General features: G+C 41.4%; 1 protein-coding gene across 1 annotated transcript in view; it reads right to left on the bottom strand.

The window, feature by feature from the left end:
* PAK2 (p21 (RAC1) activated kinase 2) overlaps positions 1 to 18029 on the bottom strand; it is a 439171-nt gene extending 421142 nt beyond the window's left edge. Inside the window, exon 1 of the mRNA XM_069213609.1 lies at positions 17756 to 18029. The gene's annotated coding sequence lies outside the window, so the exon portion shown is untranslated. The remainder of the gene's footprint in view (positions 1 to 17755) is intronic.
* Between the last annotated feature and the right edge of the window lie 387 nt (positions 18030 to 18416).

Genomic DNA, 18416 nt, shown 5'->3' with positions numbered 1-18416 from the left:
ACGTGCCAGGACGGTAGAGCACCACCCTGGCACAAGCTTCTGGAATGTGATCAAGAGTACAACACAATCAATAAGGTTTCGAAATGCAAACACGCTAGTGTGCACAGCTATACAGTTTCAGTGCTTGCCTTACATGAGCAATACAAAGCTACGAAACACAATCTGTTTAGCAATAACAAAGTGATTCAGCTCTTACCAAGACAGAAAGCTTCCGGCGACCCTAAAATCAAAAAACACTAAACATATGCGTCAACACTCTCCGTCAGGGCAGACTATAGCGTAATTAGATCTGGACAAAATTATTCACAGCTCCGAAATTAACACAAACATACGGCAATTTCATTCAGTAATCAACCTTCACATTGTAAATATACGTATTATCTCCACTGAGACATTAAATGAGAAGCACTATATCGACGGAGATAGTTTCCGGCTCCTGCGATTTGCAAAATGTTAACTTCATAAGAGGTTGCTCTAACGAAAATCTAAGCACTTAAGGATTTTTTGCGGCTGCCTTGTACTGCCTCCTAATGCACCAGGAAAGGTTATCCCCCTAACGTTACATTTAAAGAAGGGGGTGTTACCTCACTGCCATAGTGTTATTTTGGTTACCACTGGTGCTTTTAAGCATTAGTGCGAACCAGGAAGTTGAGCAAAGAAATGTATTGTGTGAAGCAGGGTTAACTGACAAACTGCCTTAACTGATTGGATAGGTTGCAGGTCACTAAATGTCTAAGTTGATAACAGTGAGTGTGCATAAAAAGTTTTCAAACATACGTTTTTTTCCTTACTGTGACTCGTTCAACATTAGTCCCATACCGGTTTTCGAAGGTGCTATATATTTTGGATTTTTCCTTATTTTTATGGAATTTGGAGTGTAACAGCATCACTTCCACCTGTCTGCCAACATCCACCAGGATGCAGCCACAACTAGACATCTTGACATACAGCACTATGCTGTCCCACCAGTGGTTGGAGGGGTCTTCAGGAGGCCACCCCCCTTCGTGTGAGCTCCTGGAGAGTGGTGTAGACCAGTGACACTCAAAAAGTATGATCCGGGGACCGCATGCAGCCCTCCTGGCCTTCACATGCAGCCCCCCTGGTCAACAGCAGCAGTGGTCTCCTTTTACTCAACTCAGCACTAACATTTAAAAAAAAAAAAAAAAGGCTAAAAGTTATTTACAGGTTAATTTACGTTTTAAAAAAAGGATATAACTAGGTTGCCCTGCAACACTTAACTTTAGGAACACTTATTTTTAAAGACATCTTGCAGCAAAAGTGTAAACATATGTTAAGTCTCTTCAAAATTAAAAAAGTGTATGTTATTAGCATGCAAAAACATTTCTTTTCACCTTAGTACATTATCAGTGCACTGAGAAGTTTTTTTGTTTAAGTGATAATTTATCATTTTTCAAACATGAATCAAGAAACAAATTCTTCCTCCACCCTGGCAACAATCCTGATAGTGAACTAAGAGGCAAGTCAGCGGTTATGTGACCCTTTGGGTGGCTTGGGTTCATATTATACATGAACAATAGAGCAGTTTATGAATTCAAACACAGGAGAAAGTTTTGTACAATGCACATGCTGAAGTCCTGTATTTTCAGTCCTCTTATATGTAATGATGGAGGGATAGTGGAATAAAACAGCTGCACAGGATCACGCAATTAAGTAAAGTGGGGAAGCAGGGATTAATCCCACGTGTTCTGGTTTAGGGAAGTGACTTCCAACAGCCCCCACTGAACCCCTCCCTCTTCCCCCCAAAAAAACGACAACAGCCACCATTTTGGCATCAATGCAAAACTCGGACATAACACAGACCAAAATGTTGTCCCCCAGGAAAACCTTTGCAAGTACCCATGGTGTACATCCACCAGTGTACCTAAGGCCTCTGACAAGTGTGGGGAGACCCATATCAGTTAAAAAGACAGTAAGCATGGGTCAGGGAAGTCACACACAAACCTTACTATAAATAGTGACACTCCACCAAGCCTCAGGAAGAAAAACACTTGGGGGGTCATTCTGACCCTGGCGGCCGGTGACCGCCAGGGTCACCGACCACGGGAGCACCGCCAACAGGCTGGCGGTGCTCCCTCGAGCATTCTGACCGCGGCAGTTCAGCCGCGGTCAGAAGCGGAAAGTCGGCGGTCTCCCGCCGACTTTCCGCTGCTCGGGGAATCCTCCATGGCGGCGGAGCACGCTCCGCCGCCATGGGGATTCTGACACCCCCTACCGCCATCCTGTTCCTGGCGGGTCTCCCGCCAGGAACAGGATGGCGGTAGGGGGTGCCGCGGGGCCCCTGGGGGCCCCGCATAGTATTTCAGTGTCTGCAAAGCAGACACTGAAATACGCGACGGGTGCAGCTGCACCCGTCGCACCCCTGCAACTCCGCCGGCTCCATTCGGAGCCGGCATCCTCGTTGCAGGGGCATTTCCGCTGGGCCGGCGGGCGCTCTTTTGGAGAGCGCCCGCCGGCCCAGCGGAAATGTGAGAATGGCCGCCGCGGTCTTTTGACCGCGGTGCGGTCATTTGTCGACGGGACTGTGGCGGACGGCCTCCGCCGCCCGCCACAGTCAGAATCAGCCCCTTAGACTGGAAAAGCCAGCTTCGCCTTAATGGGCATATCCTACCAAACACAGCAACTCTTTAAGAAAACACTGTATGCAGTGGAACTAATGGTATTTTAGCATTGGGAGAGAATGTCTTTAATGGGTATTTGTTTTTTTTTCAGTAAGGTGCTGTGATTAAAGTTGTGTGGGATGGGTTAGTCAAACACATTCTAACCACAAAGTCAGGTGGCCCTATGATTAATGGCATGGGCTGTAGACAGTAATTACTATACTATTAAGCACCAGCACCTCAAAACTTTTAAAGGAAAACAATCAAGCTCCTTTAATCACTTCATGTTTGTTAAATTGGTCTCCCAGTTCCAGTGACACTGCTCAGAACGGGATCCACAGGCTCACTAGGTTTTGAATTAAGGAACTGCTGATAAAGAGTTTGAAGGTGGTGATCATTGTTTACTGATACTATGTCAAATGGTAGAATGTGAGAACTGTACACAAAAACACCAACAAAAAAGAAGGCAGAGTAAAATAAGACATGAAAAAGAAACAATACTTTAGTGAATGAAAATTGGCACTGACTAATAAGTAAATAGGGACAGAAGCTTCATTTTAACCAAGCAAAAAAACTACAATAAAATAATACTATTAGCCAATAACTCCGAAAAATACTTGGGGCCTGATTATGACCTTGGTGGATGGTATACTCTACCACAAAAGTGACGGATATTCTTCCTCCGTATTACAAGTTCGATTATTTCCTATGGAACTTGTAAAACGGCAGGCATGATATCCGTCACGTTTATGACGGAGTATCTCATTCGCCAAGGTTGTAATCAGGCCCTTAGTTTGAGAAGGAGGAAAAAAATAAAAAAAAAAATATCGAAGATTAAACGCAGCTTTTAATTTTAAAATCCTTTATTAAAAAAAATATATATCCTCTAGCAGAAGACTTTCTCTGGTTCCTGCACCCTAGTGTTAGAAACATGTGGCAGGCTATAATGATGAATGTATTATTGTACTTCTGAAGTTTGGACGAAGAAGCCAAATCTAATAACTAGGGGAAAAGCTTCGAGTAGCATGAACAGGAAGATGCGCGACAGTTGTGTTTTGCAAATAAACTCGGTGTGTACTAAATAATTTTGGTTTGGAAATGCACCTTTTAATACCAGGCGGGGGGGGGAATACTGTTGAATGATTTACAGTAAAACAATAATGTGTTAAAAAAAAAAAAAACTTTTTATAGGCATTCAGTGTTATCACTATTGACATATTAATGACCTGCAAACAATTATGCCATTGCGTGTACTGGGTCAGCTTAGTTGTTACCTTAGCTTAGAGAATTATTTTATTTTGCTAAACACCCAGGTACACTAAAATTGTTTAAAGACTTTGTGATTTTACAATTACAAATAATTAAAAAAAGCATTTCCAAAGCAAATAGATATCACTTTTTAGAGCGAGCACTGCCACCGCCCATAGGTCTAACTTAAAAACGAAAATAAAAGCCAGATCTAGCAGATTTGGAAATGCTTGCTAATACTAAATACCCAGTCCAACTAGTTACTATCTTCGTACTCTCCGCCTGCCAACGATATGAGACTTAAATAAATAGAAAACACAAAACAACCGAGATCCAAATGTCGCATTTGTGGCTCCTCGAATTTTGAAAGTCTTCATTCTGTGTAAGTATGCTGAAACAATACCTTAGGCCTTTACCAGATGTTCCTGAAATCACAACCAAGACCTTTCTGCAGCAGGCTGCGGTACCTCACTCAGGCCATTAACAGAGCCACACACGTCCTTTCTGCAGGACTTTAGGCCACTAGAACTGAACCTTCGAGTAAGACACAAACCCTGAGACTGCAGCATCTCAAAGCATTACAAGAGATCCAACAGACACCCACTAATGTCCCTTCAATCACAGGATGTCAGCGAATGATGTGCAAAACAGATGTCACTAAATGTTAGTATATCAACTGCGCTTTTCTTTTGAGCATTCTAGACCAGCGAGGGTGTAGCTTCAAAATATAGACTTGTGCATTCACCTTCACAAGTCTAATAATTTTTGCATGTTTTATATATCCTAAATAATATTCAAAGGACAGGTTAAAATAATGATAACCATTGCCATGACTTGGAGTAGAACGTATGGGTGTTACCGAATAATATTAATAGGTTTTGCACTTCACTTGTAGATATAAAATGTTTTTTTTTTTTCTACGTGCAGCATCGCTTTGGCTTTCTCCACGGTTTTGTGCCAAGCTGACCTCGTTTTCTGGAGCAGCCATTCATATGTACAGCCAGGAATGAAAGAACAAGCCAAATTACAGGGTGCGAGTGTGGTGGTGGACAGAGGCAGGCAGACAGGCACCGAGTTGACAGAGAGAGAGGTAGGTAGTGGGATACGACTAAGGAGAGAAGACGTGAATAAGAAAGACCATAGCATTTCAACTATGTACACAGCCCATTCAAGCAACAGCAAAGCATGAAAACACGTAAATGTTCATGGCTATTGGGGAGTGGGGGCTGTAGGAAATCCAGTTCTCTCTCCGCCTACTGAAATGTATAAGTTGTTCATGTCTTGAGGCCGCCCAAAAAAACAAGGCTGTTTATAACAAATCATAAAAACTAAATGTATTCAACACATTTTTAGCTAACAGCACGAAGCTAATAAAACTTTCTCTAAAATGTTTTTCACCGAGTGCAGTTTCAGCCTGTGTGCACGATCTTATCTCAAGGTTGTTTTACCTACATCACATGCCTAGATGTCATTAACACCGTGACCGTTTTCTTCTGGAACAAAACAAAAGAACTCCTTGCCCAGTGCACTTATGGGTGTATTGATCAAAATATTAGCAAGAAGGTGGGTGCTCTGTAGTTAAGCTTGACTGGTTGGTGGAACCCCGCCCCCCATCATTCCCTTGCAGTACGATTGTGTGTATGTGTACCCAACAGTCGTACTGAAGGAAGAAAGGGGATATGTCAGTCCACTGACAAATTGCTCAAACTACAAACTGAAGTTATCTGAAAAATTATTTCTGCCATTCTCTGCCTTGCAGTGGGCGCCTATTATGTAGTGCTTTCGCTGGGAGCCAGAAATCGTCTGCCTCCCCATCCATCCTGTATCCCCTGAGCCAGGTAAAAAGAATAAAAAATACACAAGCATTTGCAATGCAATAGGTCTCGCATTTTCTTGAGTTAGAGCTATTAGCATTGTAAAATGCATAACTGGACTTTTCTTGCCACATAAATTGGTCAACCCTCCCGCATTAATTGGTCCTCTTTGCCACATAATTCTAGTGGCCCTGCATAAAACTAAAGCACTTCAATTTGCTGCACAGAATCTTGCCCTGATGACCGTGAACATTTAACTGTTTTTCGAACCGTTTTCTTGTTATGTATTTTTAAAGTGCGTGATGTGTGAGAAACTGGTACTGACGTTTTAAAGTTGTTGGTTTTATGCAGCATCCATAAAAAGGTTCTTCAAAGACCAAAACAGGACCTCACATATGAGAAATGGGAGGGTGTCAAAGAGGTTATTTGCAGTAATATAGTGAGCTGCTGCTGTGTTACAAGTATTGAAAATACACATCACTATCCCTGAATATTAGATGTACACACATTAAGAATTTGAACGGGGGTGCCTGTGCATTATCAGTTACTAAGCCAAAGAGGGCATGAGAGAGCTCTAAATGGATCATAAATTCAAATCTGTTACAAACAGCAACCCCCTTCCAAAAAAATGTTTGGCCTAGAGCCCACAAAATCCATGAAAATAGAATGGCAGAAAGTAATGCAGTGTGGCCATATATTCAGCCCCTAGAAGGCGTAGTGCATAACACATTTTCAGGGGTAGCATGCCTACTGGAATATAATTTCAAACCAGGCCCTTAAAACACAAAATTCTCCCAGCTGCAAAAAAAAAAGTTCCAGCCATGCGAGAGCTTAAGACATTCAATGGTGTGATAGGTTTTTATTTTGGGGTCCCCACCGACCTAGTGTGGGGACCCAGAGATGACAGAGGGTGTCATGCTGAACATTTCTGATGGTGGTCTCATTTCCCTAGGACCACCACAGGCTGAGTTATGAGCAAAAATGTTTTGTAAAAGGGATGCCCTGCAAAGGATTATCGGGTGAGTTACCTGAGTTCAGTGAATATTGTATTATCTGCTCTCTGGCTGTGTTTTTACTTATGAAACAGCTGAAGCACTCCAATACCTCCGATCCAGTTTGCACTTCAAACCATCATGCAGCGCGAAGGGGAGAAACAAAAGCAAAATTGAAATTACTCTGATTCTGTAACAGCATCAGGTGTCAATTAGCAAATCTGCGCATTATAAGTCTTGTAGTCTTAGTTTAATTGATTTGAACTATTTACACTAACACAAAAAAAAAATATATATGGTAACAGGAAACTCCTGGGGGTGCAATATTCTGCTGTGCGATAAAAAATACTTTTAACCCTATTAAAGAGAGAATGAAACATTAAAAGTAGCAGCCATCACAGAGGGGATCATCCATTGCAGAAGCCGTAATATCAATGCTTGCTTTTTCGTGCAGCGCTTCCTATCGTTTCTCTGTGTTATAAATACCAGATGGTACTGTTTTGAAATTGGAACCTTCCTGTGAGGGCGAAACAGCCTACCCCCAATCAAAATGAAACACACCAACACTTCCCATCAAATAAACGGAGAGGATAATATACTCCCTAACAAACAGAGTAAGAAGTATTATTACAGCTTCTGACAAGGAATAGACACAATTACATCACCATTAAAGGGGCTAGTAAAGCTGAAATACTCTAAGAAAGATACAAAGATCACTTCTCACCGGGAGTGGAACACTAGCATCAAGCTTGTTGGGGGCAACACTGAAATCACCCCCCCTCAAAAGAGGCACAAAAAAGTTTGCTCAGAGTGAACAAAACATTGATGCTTGCTCACCTGCAAAAATGTTTTCTCAAAGCAATGCCCCAAAAAACATTATGGAGCAAGATTTGTGAGTGCAGTGAATATTGTAGTATCGGCTCTCCCACTGTGCTGGAAGAGCCAAATTGAGGATTTCTATGTTTTTACTTTTGAAACAGCTGCAGCGCTCCAATACCGCCGATCGAGTTTGTGCTTCAAACGGCCATTGAGCACGAAGAGGAGAGACAAAAGCAAAATTGAAATGACCGATTTGGTAACAGTGTGAACAATGTGACGTAACTGGTAGTCATGCAAAGGGCTCCAATGCTGCTGATCGAGTTTCACTGTATGAAACTTGAAAGCGTCATGGAGCGCGATGAGAAGGGGAGAGACCAAAGAAAAAAAAAAATAGTACACCCACACTAACCTATATGGCCGATGGTGCAATAATCCATGTCATAGGGTCAGTATGCAAGGCTGTAACAAAACAGCATAAAAGGTAGGACAAAAGTTAAACATTTGCGAATTACATCACAGGATTTTTGAAAGGCAAGCCCAGGGACAAATGAAAGATGGGCGAGTTAAAACCCACAGAATAGATTACAACAGGTCTAAAAGCAGCGCTTGTGTGCTGCTATGCTCAACCTAAAAAGTATGCTCATAGCTGCAGCCAAAAGAAACTGAAGCCATGATTAGGTCGGTGCTGATAGTAAAGTGTGGGACACAGTGCGAAGGGACATTTTATTATTATTTGTAATGTGCATAATCAAGCAGAGACTATTTTGCACTACCAGCTATTAGTACCGTTCAGAAAGTAGGACAGGTCATCTGTGTTAAGGAAATTAAATTAAATTTACAAACCCTATTTAGTACAATATTCAATGAGTTTTACCCCAAACACAAACAGTGATTATCTGTTCCCTTGACTTTTCCTACTTGTGCAGGTATCTTGCCTGGAGAAAACAGTTATGCCTAATTCCACCCCCCCCCCTCCCCTCCCCAACTGCCATCTATGAGCAGAAAATGTCTTCTGGAAGAATTGGGGTTTGTTCAGAACACCAATTTTCATCGTACTACTTGCCATTAGTCTGTTTTTTTTCCAATCCACAACCATGCCAACACTCAAGGAGAATGGATGCTCGAAACCAGTGATACTCAAAGTACAGCCCAGGTTCTTCCACATGTGGCCCTCCTGACCTTTACATGAGGCCCGCTGATCAACAGGAGCACTATGGTGCAGTTTCTCAGAACTAACAGAGAAAGAAGTTAAATAAACAGGCAAGTACATATTTAAAAGTTAAGTCAAGTTAAAGAAAGGAAGTAACTAGGTTATCCTGCACTATCAAACTTTAGAAACCCCCTTTATTTTTAGGTTGAGCCTAGACAGCGATTGCGCTGTCGCTTAGGGATCTGTTGTATATGTTTTGTAGGGTTCAACTCTGCTCTTCATTTGTCTGAGTGTCCTTTAAAAACCTTGCTTGCTAATGGGCAATCCTTCCTCTTTGTCCCTCTATCTTTTATCTCCTCACACGAAGTACTGGATCCTTGCGCTTTTACTTGGTCATCTGCTGGTTTGGGAGACTATTATTTTCCCTTTCCTGCCACATGCCAAGCTCATATCTACACAGGCTCTGTGATTCATATATCAGCACAGCGCCCGCTTTGTTTACTTTGTCTAAGTGAACAAGCGCTGAATTTTTTCAGATGTTCCAAGCAACATCTTTCGCTCCAGTAAACAGGGCAGTAATTCATTTCAACTCCTCATTTATTATTTCCAATATTTAATTCACAATCTTCTAATCTGAAATGGCTGACGGATTTCCAGGTTGATGAAGCCCATTCATCTGTATACTTGGGTGCTGTACTCTGCATCTTATAAGTGGCTGGGGAGATTTTTCCATTTTATCCCTTGTTCTACCACTTTACATTTCCAAAAACCAAGGATATCTGCTTTATTTTTATTAGTTGTGATAAAAATGGGGCACGTTTCCCCCATCCATTTTTCAGTCTGAGCCGCTACTTTGACCATTGAGTGGAAAAAAACAAACATTTGCAATGCAATGGGTCTCACGTCTGCTCAACTTAGAGCTATCAGCGTTGCAAATTCCTAACTAGACTTTTCTTGCAACATAAATTAAAAAATTAAAAAACAGTCCACATAAGCAAGCAGATTCAAAGCGCTTTGGCCACCATGAGCGTGAACTCCAAGGATACAAAAGAAAAAAGCCACCAAGCGTGCCTTGGTTCTTCTGCCAGAGGAGCCAAGCAGTGCGGACCCTGGCTGTGTGCAGCATCGCTGCTGTTTGTTAGCTGTGCTTTGTTCCCCACTACCACAGAGGCCCAGTCTGGGGAAGTTGTGGCTGCACTGCCCTCCAAAGCCAACGGACAGGTGAAAAGACCTGGGAGGCTCAGGAAGAGTGCTGGGTGGTGGTGGCTACCTGTGGGACATTGCTGTTTAAGGTGAAGCGATATTTGGAGGGCTGTGTACTGTACAGGCTCTTGCAGCCCTGGTCATGTGGCTTTGGCCACTGAATCTTACTTACAAAGGCTCAGAAGCAGCTCACCCAATGTACTCTCTTTTACTTATATAGTGCTGATCTTGTTCTATGTGTAATGGCAGCAGTGACTACGAGAGGTAAGTGGCAGAAGCATGTACTGACCTGTAACGGCTGACCACACTTTTAGATTCAATAAGAGTGGGTTTAGCTTTACATTCCAAATCCACTGGGTTTGTTCTTACGGTCTTTTTAAGAGCTCCCACTTTACCCATAGAATGCAGTTCTTTACAGTACACAATGCCCAAAAAGTGCAGTCTTGTAGTTACAGCTGGAAACGCTTCCACCTTCGCATGTTGTAAAGCTGTTCTAGCTTTGTTGCTAAACATGCACCCATCTCCCACGTTTACATGCAACTCTTTCAGAGCAGACCCCAGGGGGTGTCAAAATATTGTTAGCCTGTCTCTAAGGAACTGGTAATGAGATAAGGGGGAATCACATACTTCTGTCTGCTGCCAAGTTCAATAGCTTAAGATCAGCCAGGAGCCTCTCTTGTAGCCTTTGTGACTGCGAGCAAACATTTTTCTTGCTGCCTTTGCACTTCCATCCCTACCTGTGTGCTTACCCAAATTCCTTTTTCATCTGGTACTTCCCCCCGCCCCACCTTGAGCCTTCTCTTGTTCTTGTACTTCTCTCACTCTGCTTGCCACTTCCCCTATGTTGCTACTCCCTGCTACTCCCCACCGCGGACCCCATGTTGCTTTGTCCCCTCGGCTCCTGCCCCTCTTCAGCTATCCGCTCTGGTTGCTTGAACACCCCCCACAGCATTTCTTTCCTCCGTTGATTAATGACGTGTACAGACACAGCGCAGCCACAACTGGGGCTCTCTGTGTTAGTGTCTGCACAGGTGTGCAGTCTTTCTAACTTGGATCATGAAAAATAGAAAAAAAGGAAAGAGAAACGCATCATTTTCTAGGCGTGTGTATTCTTGGTATCTTTGTCTTTTTTATTTATTTTTTTAAAAATAATGCTGCACAACATTGGGGATGCTGTACAGCAGGTCTAGAACCATTGGTGAAAGCAGTAGATAGCAAAGGCGGGACCTGGCTTTGCCAATACTTCTAAAAGACAACTTACATCAAAAGAGTAAGAATATGATAAGGTCTCCTCAAAATGTGAAAAGTGTTTTTTATTAACATGCAGAATCTTTTCATCTTAGTACAAAACATTATCAGTGCAGACTAGTATTTTTAAAGCAATAGTTTCAAACATTAATTTACAAACATTCATTCATTCATTCATTCATTCCCCACCCTCACAATAATGTCAACAGTGAACTAAGGAAAGTCAGTCGATAAGTACACTCTTTGGGCTGGGTTCCTATTATAAATGAAAAACATTGTAGTCTATTCATTCAAAAATAGGAGGTTTTGTACAATGCACATCCAGAAGTCATGCAATTTGATGTCCTTTTATATACGATAATGAAGAAAAAGAAGGGAAACTAAAATTAAACAATTGCCTAGAATCACACAATTTGGTGCGGTGGGGAAGCCGGGATTGATACCAGGGTTTCTAGATTCACATTGTGCAATTCAGCCACTGGATGTATATGCTTTGCTTCCCCTACCTACACCCACCGTACTGGCACCCACACACCCCATTCCCGACCATCACCTTGCTGGCATCAATCCTGCCCTTGGTCACATCAAAGGCAAATCCTTTTGGCCCATGGGAAAATGTCCGAGTACTCATGGTCTAAATTGTTTCGGCTCCTGCTTCTTACTCAAACCATGCAGTGGCTCAGCCAGTATTTCCACTCCACTTGGCAGAAGACCACAGTAATGAACCAGTTAAGTAATGCTCCTCTTCTTGCTTCTCTGTCGCTATTATATGCCTTCACGAGCTTACCACATGTACTGCATTTTACACCATCCCCAGGCCATAATTTTCAAGGTGCACGCCGAGTGGGAGGTTTAACAAATTACCATAAACTGTTCGTATTGCATCATTCACCCACATCGGTGTGATCATCTTGTTCTCTAGTAGGTGTGGAAATCAGTATGCTTTTTTTTACATCTCACTGCTAGGAGCTTTACATTTAACAGAAACTGTTCTAGTCTCGCCCCGAATCGCTGTACTAGGTACGACGGTCAGGTACCATGAATTCAACAAATTTCACTACTAAAAGTCTTGGTCATTTTCACACGCTTCCTCTTCCAGAACAATCAGCAGCAGTTGAGGTATATTTGCACACATTGACACCTCCTAGTCTAGTCATCCCTACGTCCATCCCTTCTGGAAACACCTTTATTTAGCTATTTTCTGCAGATCACGTAGGCTTCGTCAAAACATTCACAGCAAGATGCGCTCTCCTTAGCTGGGCACAAAAGTTTTTTTTAACCAAAAAAGTAAGCAAATGAGGCAAAGCGCCTACCCTCAGGTTTAGCATATTAATAATTTCAGGAAAGCCTCGTTTTAATTTGAGGTGGGATGTTTATTTCACAATGCTTCTGTACTTTTGAAATTTTATAGCTATGAAAATCTTGAAAGGTGATAGTAAATCTTGCTTGGACCATTAGGCCTCCTTCTCATTTCCCAAATGGCATTGCCACTGAAATAAACAATGCTACACTTACAGATTGTGTACAAAGTACTCAAAAGAAATCCAGTACACAAAAAGGCTGTATGAGCTCTGTTTGAAAGAAAGCTTCTGCTCACTGAACAATGTCTGTTACCAACGAACTACTTTGAATACTACTCATCAGGTATTCTTTCTAGCATTAAGAAATTGAGAGAGAAGTGTTTCTTAACGTGTCATATTAGGTCTATCAGCAACAGACGAGCGCCTTCAGGCCCTCAACAGTGCAGTATAGTGTGGGAAAATGTAATAACGATCCTCACGTTATTCAAACAAAAGTCTCAGAGGTTTGAAGCAAAACGCGTCATAAATATTTCAATTATTACAGATGAAACTCCAATCTAGCAAGTCACGCTTGGATGCCACAAAACATATTGTGTTACTACCTGCTGAATATTTTGCAAGTTCTCTCTTTGTACCAGGGCACAACAGGTCAGGCCTGAGACCCCCTGTCTACTTTTATTCCGAGTTTAGATTTTCTAGGCCCAGAAGTAGCGATCTTCGAAAAAGCTGTGTTACGTAAGGTTGAGAATATGCTAAAGCATATTCCGAAGCCGGAATTTAACTTAAACAAAGAAGAAAATTCAGCTTTATGCCACCTTAAATGTAACAAGATCACTATAAAAACTTGTGACAAAGGTGGGGGGGATCGTGGTTCTAGACACTAATGAGTACATTGTTAAGATGTCGAATATGCTTAAGTGCACCGAGTTTTACAAAGTGATGCCAGGATATCCAGTGAAGAGCATTAAAAGATTAAAGGCAATAACAGCATTGCCTTGCAACGTAGTTTGATCTGCCAGAAGGAATTTGACTTTCTCACACCTGAATATACGAGGTTGCCAATGATTTATGGACTTCCAAAAGTACATAAAAATCCGATGGATCCACCCTTACTTCCTATTGTTTCAACTGTTGGGTCTGCAATTGAACCTCTCTCAGTATGTAGACATGTTTTTGAAACCTTTAGTCACAGAACTTCCGTCCTATGTGCGTGATACAGGTCATTTGATTTCAAAAGTAGAGGGTCTTGACTTTAACCCGGAACAAGAGATATTAGTTATCATGGATTTAGAAGCTCTGAATACAAACATACCTCAACAGCAAGCCCTGGATTGTGTCAAGTCGTACTTCACTACTCTGGGTCTAGAACCTTTTCACAAATTTATCATAGATTGTCTAAGCATTGTGTTACATAATAATTTTTTTGACTTCAATACGACGATATACCAGCAAATCAAGGGAGTTAGCATGGGGGCTGCCTGTGCTCAGAGTGTTACCAATCTATATGTAGGTGAGTTTGAGGAAAAACATATATACAATGAGCTTGCCCCTTTCTTTGAAAATGTGTTTAACTGGTTATTAATACATCAATATTTTCTTCGTTTGGAAAGGTGAAGAAGAGAAATTATATGAATTTCTCTTGTGGCTTAATTTGTGTGATGACAACCTCAAATTTACTATGAAGTATAGCTGTGATCAGGTGGAGTTTTTAGATGTATACATCAAACATATGAACAGACACCTAATTGTGTCTCTATTCACTAAGCCTACAGCTAGGAATACTCTTTTACACTATGACAGCTTCCATCCCAGAAGTCAAAGACAATCTATCCCTTTTTCTCAGTTCTTACGACTTAGAAGAAACTGTACTGAGATAAAAGATTTTTTGAAGCATGCAGATATCCTAGCGGAGAAACTAAGACAAAGAGGATACCCACACAGGGTGATCAAGGATTCACTAAAAAGAGCGAAATACTACGATCGTGCAGCATTATTGCAAGGCAAAAACAAAGGAAACGGCGAAAAGTTGTTTTTGTAGTTCATCATTCTAATTTGAATGATAGGGTTAGGCAAATCATCAACTCTGAGTGGCATACCCTGAATACGGGTGCTGATGCCATGTTATTAGAAAAAACTCTTTTTGCCTTTAAAATGAATAAAAATGTACGTAATATCCTGGTCCGGGCACCTGTCAGGCTTAATCATGATCTGATACAAACATCTGCTTTAGGGCTCTGATTAGTTACAACTTTATACATAATGAGAGAACAACTGTTTTGGCAACCATGACGAATTGCAGATCCAAAAATGTGGTTTATTTGATTCTGTGCCCATGCAATCTAGGTTACGTGGGGGAGACAGAGTTTAGGACCAGATTATCTGAACATAAATCTGCAATAAGAACGCGTAAATCAAATGCCCCTTTGGTTTCCCATTGGATTTCACATAACCATAGTGAGGACGAGATAAGATGGACCATATTAGAGAAATTTGTTCAAGAGGAGATGCCTGTGTGGAATCCATTAGAAAAAAAAAAGAGATAAGTATTTTGGATTTTTCTCTTACGGACTTTCAAAAAAAGGTCTTAATGATGAAATACCTTGGGGAAATGCCCTTTAATCTGTGCTAGTAATTTGTTATCAAGATGTATACCTATGCATTGTACCCACCTTATACATTGTTATTTGTTGAAGTGAACTTGTATATACTTTCTTGTTTTTTTCCACTTTAATATGGCTGTTATTAATCAGCTTTTTCCTTAGATTAATTTTTTTGTAATTTCTTTCTCCTATAAATACTGGGGTCAGTTCAGCTTATAGTTTTTCGTTGGTGAGTATTTGATTCTGTATCTCTCTATTTTTATTGGCGGGTGCCGATACACACGTTTGACAGCTTGCGTTGCAGATTTTTAAGCAAAAGGCCTGTATTCTAAGGTAGGCGCCGCTTTTCTTGGACAACTTGTTTATATATGATGCCGCTTAGTCCTTCTTCTATGTCTGTCGTTTACCCGCGTCGGGCCTTAAACATAAAAGCGGCATTCATTGGGGCCGCGGAAGGTCAGATAAACCTGTGCAATCAAGGCTGACGACAAACCGGCAATGCATTTAATTATTATTTTCTAAGGTAAGCATTGTCCATGATTAACTATATGGATAGGGTAGAGTGTCATTTTCTGAGGACTAATAAACCATTTAGATATTGACATGCGATGGTAGGTTCATGTAGCATTTTATCTGTATTGTTTGGTTATTTTAGAGTCAACTGGTTCCTCCCACCCTTACAAGTGGTCTTTGGAGTTATTGCAAGTTGTTGGTACCGTCAGATAGGATTGGTAGGATGCCACATGGGTTTTTACTTGTTAACGATAGATGTTATGCATAGGGTTACAAATTTTCTTTGGTGTTCACTGAGGTCTGGTTTATTGGTTCTATCCTTTTCTTGATTTTTTCCTGGGTATTTGCATGGGTTTAGTGGATTCCTGTACATTGTTTATTGTCACGCTGTCTAGCGGTGTTCATTATCAAGGGAACGGACATGACAATCCCCTTTATAGCTGCAATAGTATTAATTGATATACTTATTTTCTTGTATGTTTAGATTTATGACAGCGACACGATGTATCAATTTCATCACTTGTCTATAATGCCCTGATGAAGATGGCATTTGCATCTTGAAAAATTTGGATGTGTTAGTCCACCGAAACGCGTGTCGGCTTTGATGACAATGAAGGATTACTTTGATGAACTTTGACATTTTGATAGCTATACAAAGTGGACACCAGATAATATTTATTTTTATTATTTTTCTATATTTCTTCTGAACATTTCTTATATTGTGCAGAAATATTTTCTGGTCATTAGCTTTTTTCTGTATTGGAAATATATATTTGATTGCTATAAAAATATGATTGTATTTTGAGTAATTACTATATATTTGTGTGATTTTGTGCATGGTAGATTAGGATTGTTTGTAGTTTGTATACTTTGTCATTATCATTTGTTTGTCTGGTGTTTTTGTCTTAGATGTCTTTTTTTGTCCTCGTCTTATATGTTTGCCGCCCTGTGTTGCAGTTGTATTTGTTATTTGTAAGTTAGATGATTGTTCTTTTTGTTTTGTCTGTGGGGGGGAATTGTTTATAAATGTGCTGTGGGTATTTTTCTTGTATTTATTATTGTATATTAATAGAATCATTGTATTTGAAACATGGAGTTATACTAGATAAATTCATATTTTAGATCCTTATGAGAGAGGGTTGTGTGTTTTACTTTTATTGTATTTCCCTGGATCACTCTCCATATTTGATCCGGACCCCTGTTCAATGTTTTTTCCTACTACCTGCTGAATCAACATTTCAGTAAATAATCAGTCCATAACTCGACCTACCAAACAATTCATTATAGTTAGCAATCCTGTTATTTCATGAAACAGGTATTATCCTAAAATGAAAAACGTTCCTAACAAGCAATACAAGGGCGCATCGAACAATCAAATATAGATCAGCATCATAACAACACAAACCTAGACGATCATCAAGCCAAAATAAGATATTTACATACTTTTTTTTTTAATAGACCTTAAGAATACAAATTCGTAACCCCTACAAATTTTATATATCAAGCTGTTATCTATGTGTGATTAACAGTGAAACAAGCTGCGTTTCCCTCACTCAGAACATGAAATGCTCGGCGTGAGCGTGTACAAACAGGTTGTGAACTTGGACACATTTTCTTTGCCCTGAAGGATGGAAATTAGAAAAATGTTTATCCCGAAACACCTGGAGGCAGAGGTAACTCGTGAAGACATGAAAGAGCAGGCCTAAAAGCACGCGCTTTCTTTTATTGTCGGAGTCCGAAAAAACATCTTGAATACCTTGATGACATTTCCCTCAAAGCCCCCACACCCTGCTGCACGCTTCACATTCCAAACACCACCGCTCCAAACAACGCATGTAGGGGAAAAGAAACCGGAAGCAACTGAGAATGATCAAGTGTACAGCTCAATCCCAGGCAGTTTAACAACTACCAACATATTTTGCCTGCAAATCAACATAAAACATGACACATCTAGCCTTGGGACAGGGGCACTACATAGGAAGGCGTTGATGATAAGAAGGTGAGATAGCGACGAGATACTAGAACTGACTTCAAGATTTAGCAGAAGATTTACGTAGGAGTAGAGGCTTTAAGACTATTGCCAATGACGGACATACTGCAATAGTGTTGCCAATGAGAAATAGTGAAGCAAAGTCGTAGGACCGGCGTTGGTCAACTCGCAATTTGGGGGTTCCGGAACTAATATTATAGGGGATATTCAAAGAGAAAGGTGTGATTTTGCACCAGGCAGCTGCGCTATCGGTTCTTACCACCAATCTCTCCAAGCCAGTGAGGTTTTTTTGACTCGTTCCCAGGGTCTCCTCCCAGTCACGGACTGAGCTTTCCTTCGCCTATACGCTTTCTCGCGCACACACGGAACGGGTGCTGCAATGGCGGAGCCAAAGGGGGGAAGCGGAACCACAACGGCCACAACCCAGTGAGCAGGCGGGGGCACGCTAAGTGGCGGAAGGGGCGCGCAGCACTCTCAGGGGTAGCGCAACAGGAGCTAGGGGCGGGGCAGAGCAGCGTGCACAGGCAAGCGTCAAACACGATCCCGTGCACGCGCGCAACTGACAGCAGCAGGAGACGGAAAGGAGGCGTCTGAATAAGTAAAGATCGAAAAAGGACTATTCTACACTGATATACTAGCTAAAGTCAGAGAATGACAGATTGGTTGAGAACTGTGCAGGTCGGAATGAGCCGCTTACCTGCCTAGCCGCCCACTTCAAGATGGCAACCGTGGCGTCATCGCGCCTATTTACGTTATCGGCGTCAGTTTGACTGTGTTTCCTAGGTACCTGCGTTGGTGTACGTGAAGCAGATCCGCGGTAAAGCGCTGTAATCTGACATTTTTGTGGTGTGCGCTCCAGCAAATTGAGTCTTGGTAAAGACATTCTTTTCGTTTCGTATCTCGGTTTCCGCGTGCGAACG

The sequence above is a fragment of the Pleurodeles waltl genome, chromosome 11 (genome assembly GCF_031143425.1).
Source record: "Pleurodeles waltl isolate 20211129_DDA chromosome 11, aPleWal1.hap1.20221129, whole genome shotgun sequence".
Lineage (NCBI taxonomy): Eukaryota > Metazoa > Chordata > Amphibia > Caudata > Salamandridae > Pleurodeles > Pleurodeles waltl.
The sequence above is the reverse complement of the archived record's forward strand: the minus strand, read 5'-3'. Positions and strand labels throughout refer to the sequence as shown.